Source organism: Triticum aestivum, chromosome 5B, assembly GCF_018294505.1.
Source record: "Triticum aestivum cultivar Chinese Spring chromosome 5B, IWGSC CS RefSeq v2.1, whole genome shotgun sequence".
Taxonomy (NCBI): domain Eukaryota; kingdom Viridiplantae; phylum Streptophyta; class Magnoliopsida; order Poales; family Poaceae; genus Triticum; species Triticum aestivum.
Genome location: NC_057807.1, coordinates 425,848,434 through 425,859,351, shown reverse-complemented (window position 1 = coordinate 425,859,351; position 10,918 = coordinate 425,848,434).

Here is a 10,918-nt window from a genome sequence, read left to right as displayed (position 1 = left end):
GATCATATCTACTATATGATTCACGCTCGAGCTTCCGGTCTCAATATTCCGAGGCCATATCTGCATATGCTAGGCTCGTCAAGTTTAACCTGGGTATTCTGCATGTGCAAAACTGTCTTTCACTCATTGTAGATGGACGCAGAGCTTATCACACCCGATCATCATGTGGTGTCTGGGCACGACGAACTTTGGCAACGCTGCATACTCAGGGAGAACACTTTTATCTTGAAATTTAGTGAGAGATCATCTTATAATGCTACCATCAATCAAAGAAAGATAAGACGCATAAAGGATAAACATCACATGCAGTCAATATAAGTGATATGATATGGCCATCATCATCTTGTGCTTGTGATCTCCATCTCCGAAGCACCGTCGTGATCACCATCATCACCGGCGCGACACCTTGATCTCCATCATAGCATCGTTGTCGTCTCGCCAACTATTGCTTCTACAACTATCGCTACCGCTTAGTGATAAAGTAAAGCAATTACAGGGCGATAGCATTGCATACAATAAAGCCCATATGGCTCCTGCCAGTTGCCGATAAGTTGGTTACAAAACATGATCATCTCATACAATAAAATATAGCATCACGTCTTGACCATATCACATCACAACATGCCCTGCAAAAACAAGTTAGACGCCCTCTACTTTGTTGTTGCAAGTTTTACGTGGCTGCTACGGGTTGAGCAAGAACCATTCTTCCCTACGCATCAAAACCACAACGATAGTTTGTCAAGTTAGTGATGTTTTAACCTTCTTAAGGACCGGACATAGCCACACTCAGTTCAACTAAAGTTGGAGAAACTGACACCCGCCAGCCACCTATGTGCAAACCACGTCGGTAGAACCAGTCTCGCGTAAGCGTACGCGTAATCTCGGTCTGGGCTGCTTCATCCAACAATACCGTCGAACCAAAGTATGACATGCTGGTAAGCAGTATGACTTGTATCGCCCACAACTCACTTGTGTTCTACTCGTGCATATAACATCTACGCATAAAACCTGGCTCGGATGCCACTGTTGGGGAACGTAGTAATTTCAAAAAAATTCCTACGCACACGCAAGATCATGGTGATGCATAACAACGATAGGGGAGAGTGTTGTCCACGTACCCTCATAGACCGTAAGCGGAAGGGTTAGCACAACGCGGTTGACGTAGTCGTACGTCTTCACGGCATGACCGATCAAGCACCGAAAGCACGACACCTCCAAGTTCTTGCACACGTTCAGGTTGATGACATCCCTCAGACTCCGATCCAGCCGAGTGTCGAGGGAGAGTCCCGTCAGCACGACTACGTGGTGACGATGATGATGTTCTACCGACATAGGGCTTCGCCTAAGCACCGCTACGATATTATCGAGGTGGACTATGGTGGAGGGGGGCACCGCACATGGCTAATAGATCCAAGGGATCAATTGTTGTGTCTATGGGGTGCCCCCCTGCCCCCGTCTATAAAGAAGCAAGGGGGAGGCGGTCGGCCAAGGAGGAGGGCGCGCCAAGGGGGGAATCCTACTCCCACCGGGAGTAGGACTCCTCCTTTCCTTGTTGGAGTAGGAGAGAAGGAAAGAGGAGGAGAGGGAGAAGGAAAAGGGGGCTGCACCCCTTGTCCAATTCGGACCGGGGGGGGGGGGGCAGGCCTCCTTCCTTTCGGCCTCTCTCCTCTATTCTCGTATGGCCCAATAAGGCCCATATACTCCCGGCGAATTCCCGCAACTCTCTGGTACTCCGAAAAATATCCGAATCACTCGGAACCTTTCCGAAGTCCGAATATAGTCGTCCAATATATCGATATTTACGTCTTGACCATTTCAAGACTCCTCGTCTTGTCCCCGATATCATCCGGGACTCCGAACTACCATAGGTACATCAAAACACATAAACTCATAATATAACTCTCATCTAACTTTAAGCGTGCGGACCCTACGGGTTCGAGAACTATGTAGACATGACTGAGACATGCCTCCGGTCAATAACCAATAGCGGAACCTGGATGCTCATATTGGCTCCTACATATTCTACGAAGATCTTTATCGGTCAAACCGCATAACAACATACGTTTTTCTCTTTGTCATCGGTATGTTACTTGCCCGAGATTTGATCGTCGGTATCTCAATACCTAGTTCAATCTCGTTACCGGCAAGTCTCTTTACTCGTTATGTAATGCATCATCCCGCAACTAACTCATTAGTCACATTGCTTGCAAGGCTTATAGTGATGTGCATTACTGAGAGGGCCCAGAGATACCTCTTCGACAATCGGAGTGACAAATCATAATCTCGAAATACGCCAACTCAACAAGTACCTTTGGAGACACCTGTAGAGCACCTTTATAATCACCTAGTTATGTTGTGATGTTTGGTAGCACACAAAGTGTTCCTCCGGTAAATGGGAGTTGCATAATCTCATAGTCAAAGGAACATGTATAAGTCATGAAGAAAGCAATAGCAACATACTAAACGATCAAGTGCTAAGCTAACGGAATGGGTCAAGTCAATCACATCATTCTCTAATGATGTGATCCCGTTAATCAAATGACAACTCATGTCTATGGCTAGGAAACTTAACCATCTTTCATTCAACGAGCTAGTCAAGTAGAGGCATACTAGTGACATTATGTTTGTCTATCAATTCACACATGTACAAAGTATCCTGTTAATACAATTCTAGCATGAATAATAAACATTTATCATGAAATAAGGAAATAAATAATAACTTTATTATTGCCTCTAGGGCATATTTCCTTCACATCCTTCCCGATCACCTTTGATCGTAGGGACCATCCAAATAGTATCCATCATGGCGGTTCAGCCGCACTGCTCCTCGACCCAATCATCAATGGATTCCATCTCACGCGAGTCCTCATGGACGGTGGCAGCAGCCTGAGCCTGCTCTATCAGGATACAGTGCGCAAATTGGGCATTGATCCCTCAAGGATCAAGCCCACAAAAACCACCTTTAAAGGAGTCATACCAGGTGTAGAGGCCCGCTGAGGGAGTCCTGGATTAGGGGGTGTCCGGATGGCCAGACTATGACCTTTGGCCGGACTCCCGGACTATGAAGGTACAAGATTGAAGACTTCGTCCCGTGTCCGGATGGGACTTTCCTTGGCGTGGAAGGCAAGCTTTGCGATACGATATGAAGATCTCCTCCCATTGTAACCGACTCTGTGTAACCCTAGCCCTCTCCGGTGTCTATATAAACCGGAGAGTTTTAGTCCATAAGACGAACAACAATCATATCATAGGCTAGCTTCTAGGGTTTAGCCTCTCTGATCTCGTCGTAGATCAACTCTTGTACTACCCATATCGTCAATATTAATCAAGCAGGAGTAGGGTTTTACCTCCACCGAGAGGGCCCGAACCTGGGTAAAAACATTGTGTCCCTTGTCTCCTGTTACCATCCGCCTAGACGTACAGTTCAGGACCCCCTACCCGAGATCCGCCGGTTTTGACACCGACATTGGTGCTTTCATTGAGAGTTCCTCTGTGTCGTCACCTTTAGGCCCGATGGATTCTTCGATCGTCAACCGCGACGCGGTCCAGGGTGAGACTTTTCTCCCCGGACAGATCTTCGTATTCGGCGGCTTCGCACTGCGGGCCAACTCACTTGGCCATCTGGAGCAGATCGAAAGCTACGCCTGTCGGTGTCAAAACCGGCGGATCTCGGGTAGGGGGTCCCGAACTGTGCGTCTAGGCGGATGGTAATAGGAGACGAGGGACATGATGTTTTACCCAGGTTTGGGCCCTCTTGATGGAGGTAAAACCCTATGTCCTGCTTGATTAATATTGATGATGTGTGTTACAAGAGTAGATCTACCACGAGATCAAGGAGGCTAAACCCTAGAAGCTAGCCTATGGTATGATTGTTGTTCGTCCTACGGACTAAAGCCATCCGGTTTATATATACACCGGAGAGGGCTAAGGTTACACAGAGTCGGTTACAATGGTAGGAGATCTACATATCCGTATCGCCAAGCTTGCCTTCCACGCCAAGGAAAGTCCCATCTGGACACGGGACGAAGTCTTCAATCTTGTATCATCATAGTCTTGGAGTCCGGCCAATGATGATAGTTCGGCTATCCGGACACCCCCTAGTCCAGGACTCCCTCAGTAGCCCCCGAAACAGGCTTCAATGACGATGAGTCCGGCGCGTATGTTGTCTTCGGTGTTTGCAAGGCGGGTTCTCCTTCACGCTCCATGTGTTTGCCAGATATTGTCTGGTTGCTTCATAAATGTTGCGCTCCTTGGCTTCTACGTCCAATAATGGCCTTCTTCCACGTGTCGTACGAACGCGAAAAGCCAGGGTATTCTTACGTTTTCCCCCTAGCTGCGCGAATAAGCTGCCTATAAGAGAGGCGAGGATCCAGATCCAAATCACACCATCCTCCTTCCGCAAGTACTCATCGAGGCGCATCTGACAAAAATTCCATTCCAACATGGACAGTCAATGCGGCTCCTCATCTCGCGCTCCCAGTCCTCAGCCAGGAGATTGGAGGAGATGCTCAGTCCTGCATAGCGAGTTAGTGACGCTCCAAACAGAGGGATACCTTCCCCCGGCCTTTATGGTTCCGGTTCGAGCCGGACTGGCCACCTACAAGGGCTGGAAGCAGGCAGAGAGCGTCCCCAATCCCTCCAAAGGAGAGCGGGTATGCTTTGTCCCCTACTTAATAAGGGGACTCGGATTTCCTATACATCCGTTTCTCCAGGGGCTCCTAGAGTTCTATGGGCTCCAACTTCACCACCTCACGCCTGCCTCTATTTTGCACATCGCGGGCTTTGTAGCTCTTTGCGAGTTGTTCTTGGGCATCGAGCCCCATTTTGTGCTGTGGAAGAGGTTGTTTTGCCTCGTACCCCGTTCTCACGAGGGGTCGATATATCAAGTGGGCGGAGCCGAAATATGGCGCATCGCCGGGACCAAATATCTATCCGGAACTCCGAAGAAGGCGTCCGAAGACTGGCCTTCAGAGTGGTTCTATATGGAAGACGCCCCGCTGCCGGATCCGGTTCGGATCGGCCTCCCGGAATTTAGCAATGCTCCTCTGAAGAAACGGCTGAGTTGGCGCCCACGGAGCCCTCAACGGGAAGATGATAGGAGCGTCCACTATCTGATGGGTCGGATACGGCTACTAGCCCATTCCGGATTAACCACGATTGGAATCATGGCCACATGCATTATGCGAGGGGTGCAGCCGCTCCAATATAGGGGCCACCCCATGTGGGATTTTAACGGGGAGAATGACGCCACCCATTATGGCCGCACGGGACCGGGATCGGCCACCGATCTGGTGAAGATCCTGTCCGGCTTGTACAAGGAGAAGGAGGAGGACTTCCTCCGCACGAGTCCATTGAATGGATTCTCCATGAATAACCCTCGAAGCTAGGTAAGCGGACGTTTAAATATCTGATCCGCGCTCTCAAAGATAAGTGTCTTACCTTATGGTTTCGACGCAGGAACTGCGCCGGGATGTGGAGGGCATAAAAAGCCCAACTCCACAACCCGAGGATCCGGGAAGATCCCTTGATCCGGCCCCCGAAGAGGATCCGGATATTAAGGTGGACTTGATTGACGAGGTGTTCCACTAGCTCAGCATAGATAATGCTTTAGTCGCCATTACGGCTGACTACCCCGGTTTGTGTCTGGCCTCCCAAGTGAGTACGACTGAAGTCCTGACACCGTTACTTTTTTAATGCTTATTTCTGACCACCGTGCACCAATGGTGCTTGGCAGGAGGTGCCCTTACGGCAGGAAGCCGAGCCCGCGGCGACTGACCAAACGAGTTCAGTGCGGCCTAGCAGGCGGAAGAGGAGTGCGGCGCGAATCAAAACGTCGCCGCAAAGGTATGGTGCACCATTGTCCTTTAAGGGAAAGACTCCTGGGAGGCATATTAATGCTCATGATTCTTCCAGGAGAAAGAGCGCTCGCCGGACTGAGTCCGGAGAGGGTGCCCACCAAGCCTCCGCCAGCCAGGCTCCAACACCTGGTCCGGAGGGGGAGGCGAGCGCAAGGCGCGAGCCGGATGCTCCTCCAACGGAGGATGCCGACAGGTTGTCCGCCAACAGGTCTGAGGTGGAGAGCGCCATGAATCACAGGCGCCGTGGGACAGTTCTTCGTTACGCGTGTTTCTCCCCTGAGGCGTTAAATGCCTTTAATGCGGGAGACGCGCACCTCCGTGCTGCTCAAGATGGTTTAACCAGAGCCACGGAGCAGTATGTAAAGGACATACAGGTAAGGAATTTTAATAGTTATATATGCCAGTAGCCCCCGAGACTTAAAATAGTTAAACTAACTGATTTAAGGATTATTTGTTATGCAGGATCTTACTGAGAAGAATACCCACCTGTCTCAGGAGCTTCAAGAATGCAAGGCCCAACTTGAGGCCGCACTAGCCGCTGCCGGGGGAGCCACGGAGACCCCCTCTGGTAATGCATATTTTGAAGGAAGTAGTTTATGAAGTGCGGCATGTGTGTATAGTCTGACAATAATATTGCAGAGGATGCCGGACTAGATCCGGACAAGCAACAGTTGCTGCGCCAGTTGAAGGCCGGCGATAGGGTGCTTATGAGGGTGCAGCAGGAGAGGAACAAACTCCAAGATGCCAACACCCAGCTGGGCGAAGAACTAAAAGATGTTCGGGTCCAGCTGTCTAACTCCGTAAAGGAGAATCAACGGCTTCGACGCGGCATTTATAGTAAGTGCTTGAGCAAACTCTTTTGAAAAGAAGAGTTCAGCGAGGAAGTCGATTGACAGAAGTGTGTCTGTAGGTGTGCTCACAGGTCGTCCGGCGGAGGAGATGCCTGGTTCCACGGGAGACCCTCTTCCTGAGCTGCTGCAACTCCACAAACGTGTTCGGCAGGCAATGAGCGGCGTCGTGTAGGCCTTATGGCCTTTCGTCTCCCTACCCGAGGGTCTTGGAGGGCTTGCTGAGAAGCTTCAGGGAGTACGGTGGCGTCTCCGTCTGTGGAAGATATCGGCCTGCCGTCAAGGCGCCAGGGAGGCATGGGCCATGGTGAAGACGTGGTACCCGAAGGCTGACCCAAACCACATGGCCGAGGTCGGACCTATGGGGCCTGATGGGAAGGAGATCCCTATGAGCCTGATGTACGGCCAAGTAGAGTTGGCCGCGAAATATTCCCAACAGGACTGTAAATTAGACAGCCTGTTAGATGGGATTGAAGAGGAGTACAATCAGTCTGTTTGACGATGTAATTTTAAAATGACATGTAAAATGCCTTCTAGCCGAATTGTAGATCGTTTGCCTTTGCGGACCTTTTCGCTTCAACCTCGGGACCCAACAGTCCAGAGTGTGTCCGAATACCCTGACGGTTATAAAAGAACGGGGGCATGCATGGAGACAAGGCGTAGGGGTCATAATTGCTTTATCAGACAAGTGCCCAACTAGCTATGTTATATTACATGTTTGGTAAGAAACATCTTCCAGGGAGAATAGTTCCGTTAAGGGTTCCTTTCCCTAGGAGGCATGCCCTAAAGTGCATGTCCAGACTGCGAAAATAGCATAAAAAGCATCTGGGGGCAGATAAATAAGTAAGTAATAAATCATCTTTTAGGTCACCGACCGAATATTCCCTTAAGAACGCTAGCCTTCGGCTTCACCCAGTCTGAGGTACACATCCGGCTGACCCGGCAGTAACAATCGTAGAGGTGCTCCCTTTACCTCCTAGCCGAACAATCGGGAACGTAGGGGTAAGCACAGGAGCCAGGCAACCCGGCTTGGCCAAAACTTAAGTCATATCGATGCATATAATGGTGATCAAAAGGTACATGCGGAAGTGTGACACATGTGGTGGGCATGAAGCCCATATAAATAAGCTTCTGTTAAAGAAGCCCCCAGGTATAACGAGTGCGAGTAGCACATCGAGTGAGTGCGAACAAAGCGCAGATTAGCCCTCAAGAGTTTTGTACTGAAAGAGGGAGGAAAAAGGAGGGAAAACAAAGATAGCGAAAAAACATGAAAGGTGGACGGAGGAAGGAGACGAACCCTTAGTCTGGCGCTAGGCGTAAAATCTTCGGAGATGGGCTGCGTTCCATGGGTTTGGCTCGAGTCGGTTGTCAGATGCGTTGCGTAGACGGTATGCACCACCGGTAAGGACTTGGTCAATGATGAAGGGACCTTCCCATTTGGTCTTAAGTTTGTCCTTTTTCTTGTCCGGCGGGCGTAGTACTAGCTCGCCAACATTGTAAGTTTTGGCCCGTACTTCTCTGCTTTGATATCTTCAAGCCTGCTGTTGATAGAATGCGGAACGGGATTTTGCCACGTCGCGCTCCTCCTCTAAAGCGTCCAAACTGTCCTGCCGATCCAACTCGGCTTCTCTTTCCTCGTACATGCGCACGCGAGGTGAGTCGTGAATTATATCACAGGGCAAAACTGCCTCAGCACCGTATACCATAAAAAATGGTGTGAATCTGGTTGTGCGGTTTGGCGTGGTCCGCAGCCCCCAGAGTACGGAGTCGAGATCCTCTACCCAGTGCGTGTTAGATTCCGTGAGGGACCGCACTAATCTGGGTTTGATGCCGCTCATGATTAGACCATTTGCTCGTTCCACTTGACCATTAGTTTGAGGGTGGTAGACTGAAGCGTAGTCGAGCTTGATGCCCATGTTTTTGCACCAGAGTTTAACCTCGTCGGCTGTGAAATTCGTGCTATTATCAGTGATGATGTTGTGGGGGACGCCAAAACGGTGTACTACCCCGGATATGAAGTCTATCACAGGTCCGGATTCTGCCGTTTTAACTGGCTTGGCCTCTATCCATTTGGTGAATTTGTCCACCATGACCAATAAGTATTTGTGCTTGTGGGTTCCCCCTTTAAGGGGTCCAACCATGTCAAGCCCCCAGACCGTGAACGGCCAAGTAATAGGTATAGTTTTGAGGGCGGTGGGTGGCATGTGGCTCTGATTAGCAAAGAGCTGGTAACCAACACATCGTTGGACTAAGTCCTGAGCATCTGCCCGGGCGGTCGGCCAATAAAATCCTGTACGGAAGGCCTTGCCTACAAGGGCCCGGGTGGCGGCGTGGTGCCCGCCGAGTCCGGCGTGAATTTCAGCCAGGAGATTTCGCCCTTCCTCTTCGGAGATACACCTTTGAAGGACTCCGGTTGTGCTTTTCTTATAAAGTTCTCCCTCATGGACCTTGTAGGCTTTAGATCACCAAACTATGCAGCGGGCCTCATTTTGGTCTTCGGGAAGTTCCTACCTGATTAAGTAGGCTAGGAATGGTTCCGTCCACGGGGCAATTACTGCCAGTATTTCATGGGCTGAATCTGTTATTTCATTGGCTGAGCCACCGATTGTGTCAGAATGTTCTGCGTTAGGTGATGCAGTTGGTTCTGGATTGTTATTTCCGGACTCCTCTTCCCATAATACGGATGGCTTAAAGAGCCGCTCCAGGAAGATGTTTGGAGGGACGGCGTCGCGTTTTGCACCGATGCGTGCCAACACGTCTGCTGCCTGGTTATTATCCCGGGCTACATGGTGGAATTCGAGTCCTTCGAACCGGGCTGACATTTTTAGGATAGTGTTACGGTAGGCTGCCATTTTCGGATCCTTGGCGTCAAAGTCTCGATTTACTTGGGATATTGCAAGGTTTGAATCCCCGCGCACCTCTAGGCGTTGAATACCCATGGAGATTGCCATCCGGAGGCCATGTAGAAGGGCCTCGTATTCGGCTGCATTGTTGGAGTCCATGTACATTATTTGAAGCACGTATTGGACTGTGTCTCCGGTTGGGGACGTCAAGACAACGCCAGCTCCCAAGCCAGCCAACATTTTGGAGCCGTCGAAATGCATGATCCAATTGGAGTATGCGCCGTACTCTTTAGGGAGTTCGGCTTTGGTCCATTCGGCGATGAAGTCAGCCAGAACTTGGGACTTGATAGCTCGCCGTGGTTTGTAGGTTATATCAAATGGTAAGAGCTCAATGGCCCATTTTGCAATCCGGCTCGTCGCATCGCGATTGTTTATAATGTCGTTGAGAGGTACTTCGGAGGCCACCGTTATGGAACACTCTTGAAAGTAGTGTCGCAGCTTCCGGGATGCCATGAACACCGCGTACGCTATCTTTTGATAGTGTGGGTACCGGGACTTGCATGGAGTTAAGACAGTGGATACGTAGTACACTGATTTTTGAAGAGGGAATTTGTGCCCTTCTGTTTCTCGTTCGACGACGAGTACCGCGCAGACAACTTGATGTGTTGCTGCGATATATAACAACATTGGTTCGCCCAGGTTGGGCGCAGACAGGACCGGATTTGTTTCCAATACGGCCTTTATTTCTTCGAGTCCGGCCGTGGCAGCATCCGTCCATTCGAAATGTTCGATGCGCCGGAGGAGGCGATAGAGGGGCAGTGCCTTTTCTCCCAAACGGGAGATGAAGCGGCTTAGAGCCGCCACGCATCCAGTTAGTTTTTGTATTTGCTTGAGGTCTTTTTGGATATCCAATTGTGACAGAGCTCGGATCTTGGCTGGGTTTGCTTCAATTCCTCTACCGGATACAATGAAGCCCAAGAGCTTTCCGGCTGGTACGCCGAAAACGCATTTTTCTGGGTTGAGCTTAATGTCATATGCTCGGAGGTTGTCGAATGTCACCCTCAAGTCGTCTACTAGAGTTTCGACATGTTTGGTCTTGACGACCACATTGTCTACATATGCCTCTACTGTTTTGCCTATCTGGGTGGCCAGACATGTCTGAATCATGCGCTGATATGTTGCGCCGACGTTTTTGAGTCCGAAGGGCATTATGTTGAAGCAGAATGGTCCGTATGGAGTAATAAATGCCGTTGCGGCCTGGTCTTTTTCCGCCATCTTGATTTGATGGTATCCAGAGTATGCGTCGAGGAAGCACAATGAATCGTGCCCTGTGGTAGCATCGATGATTTGGTCGATGCGAGGGAGAGGG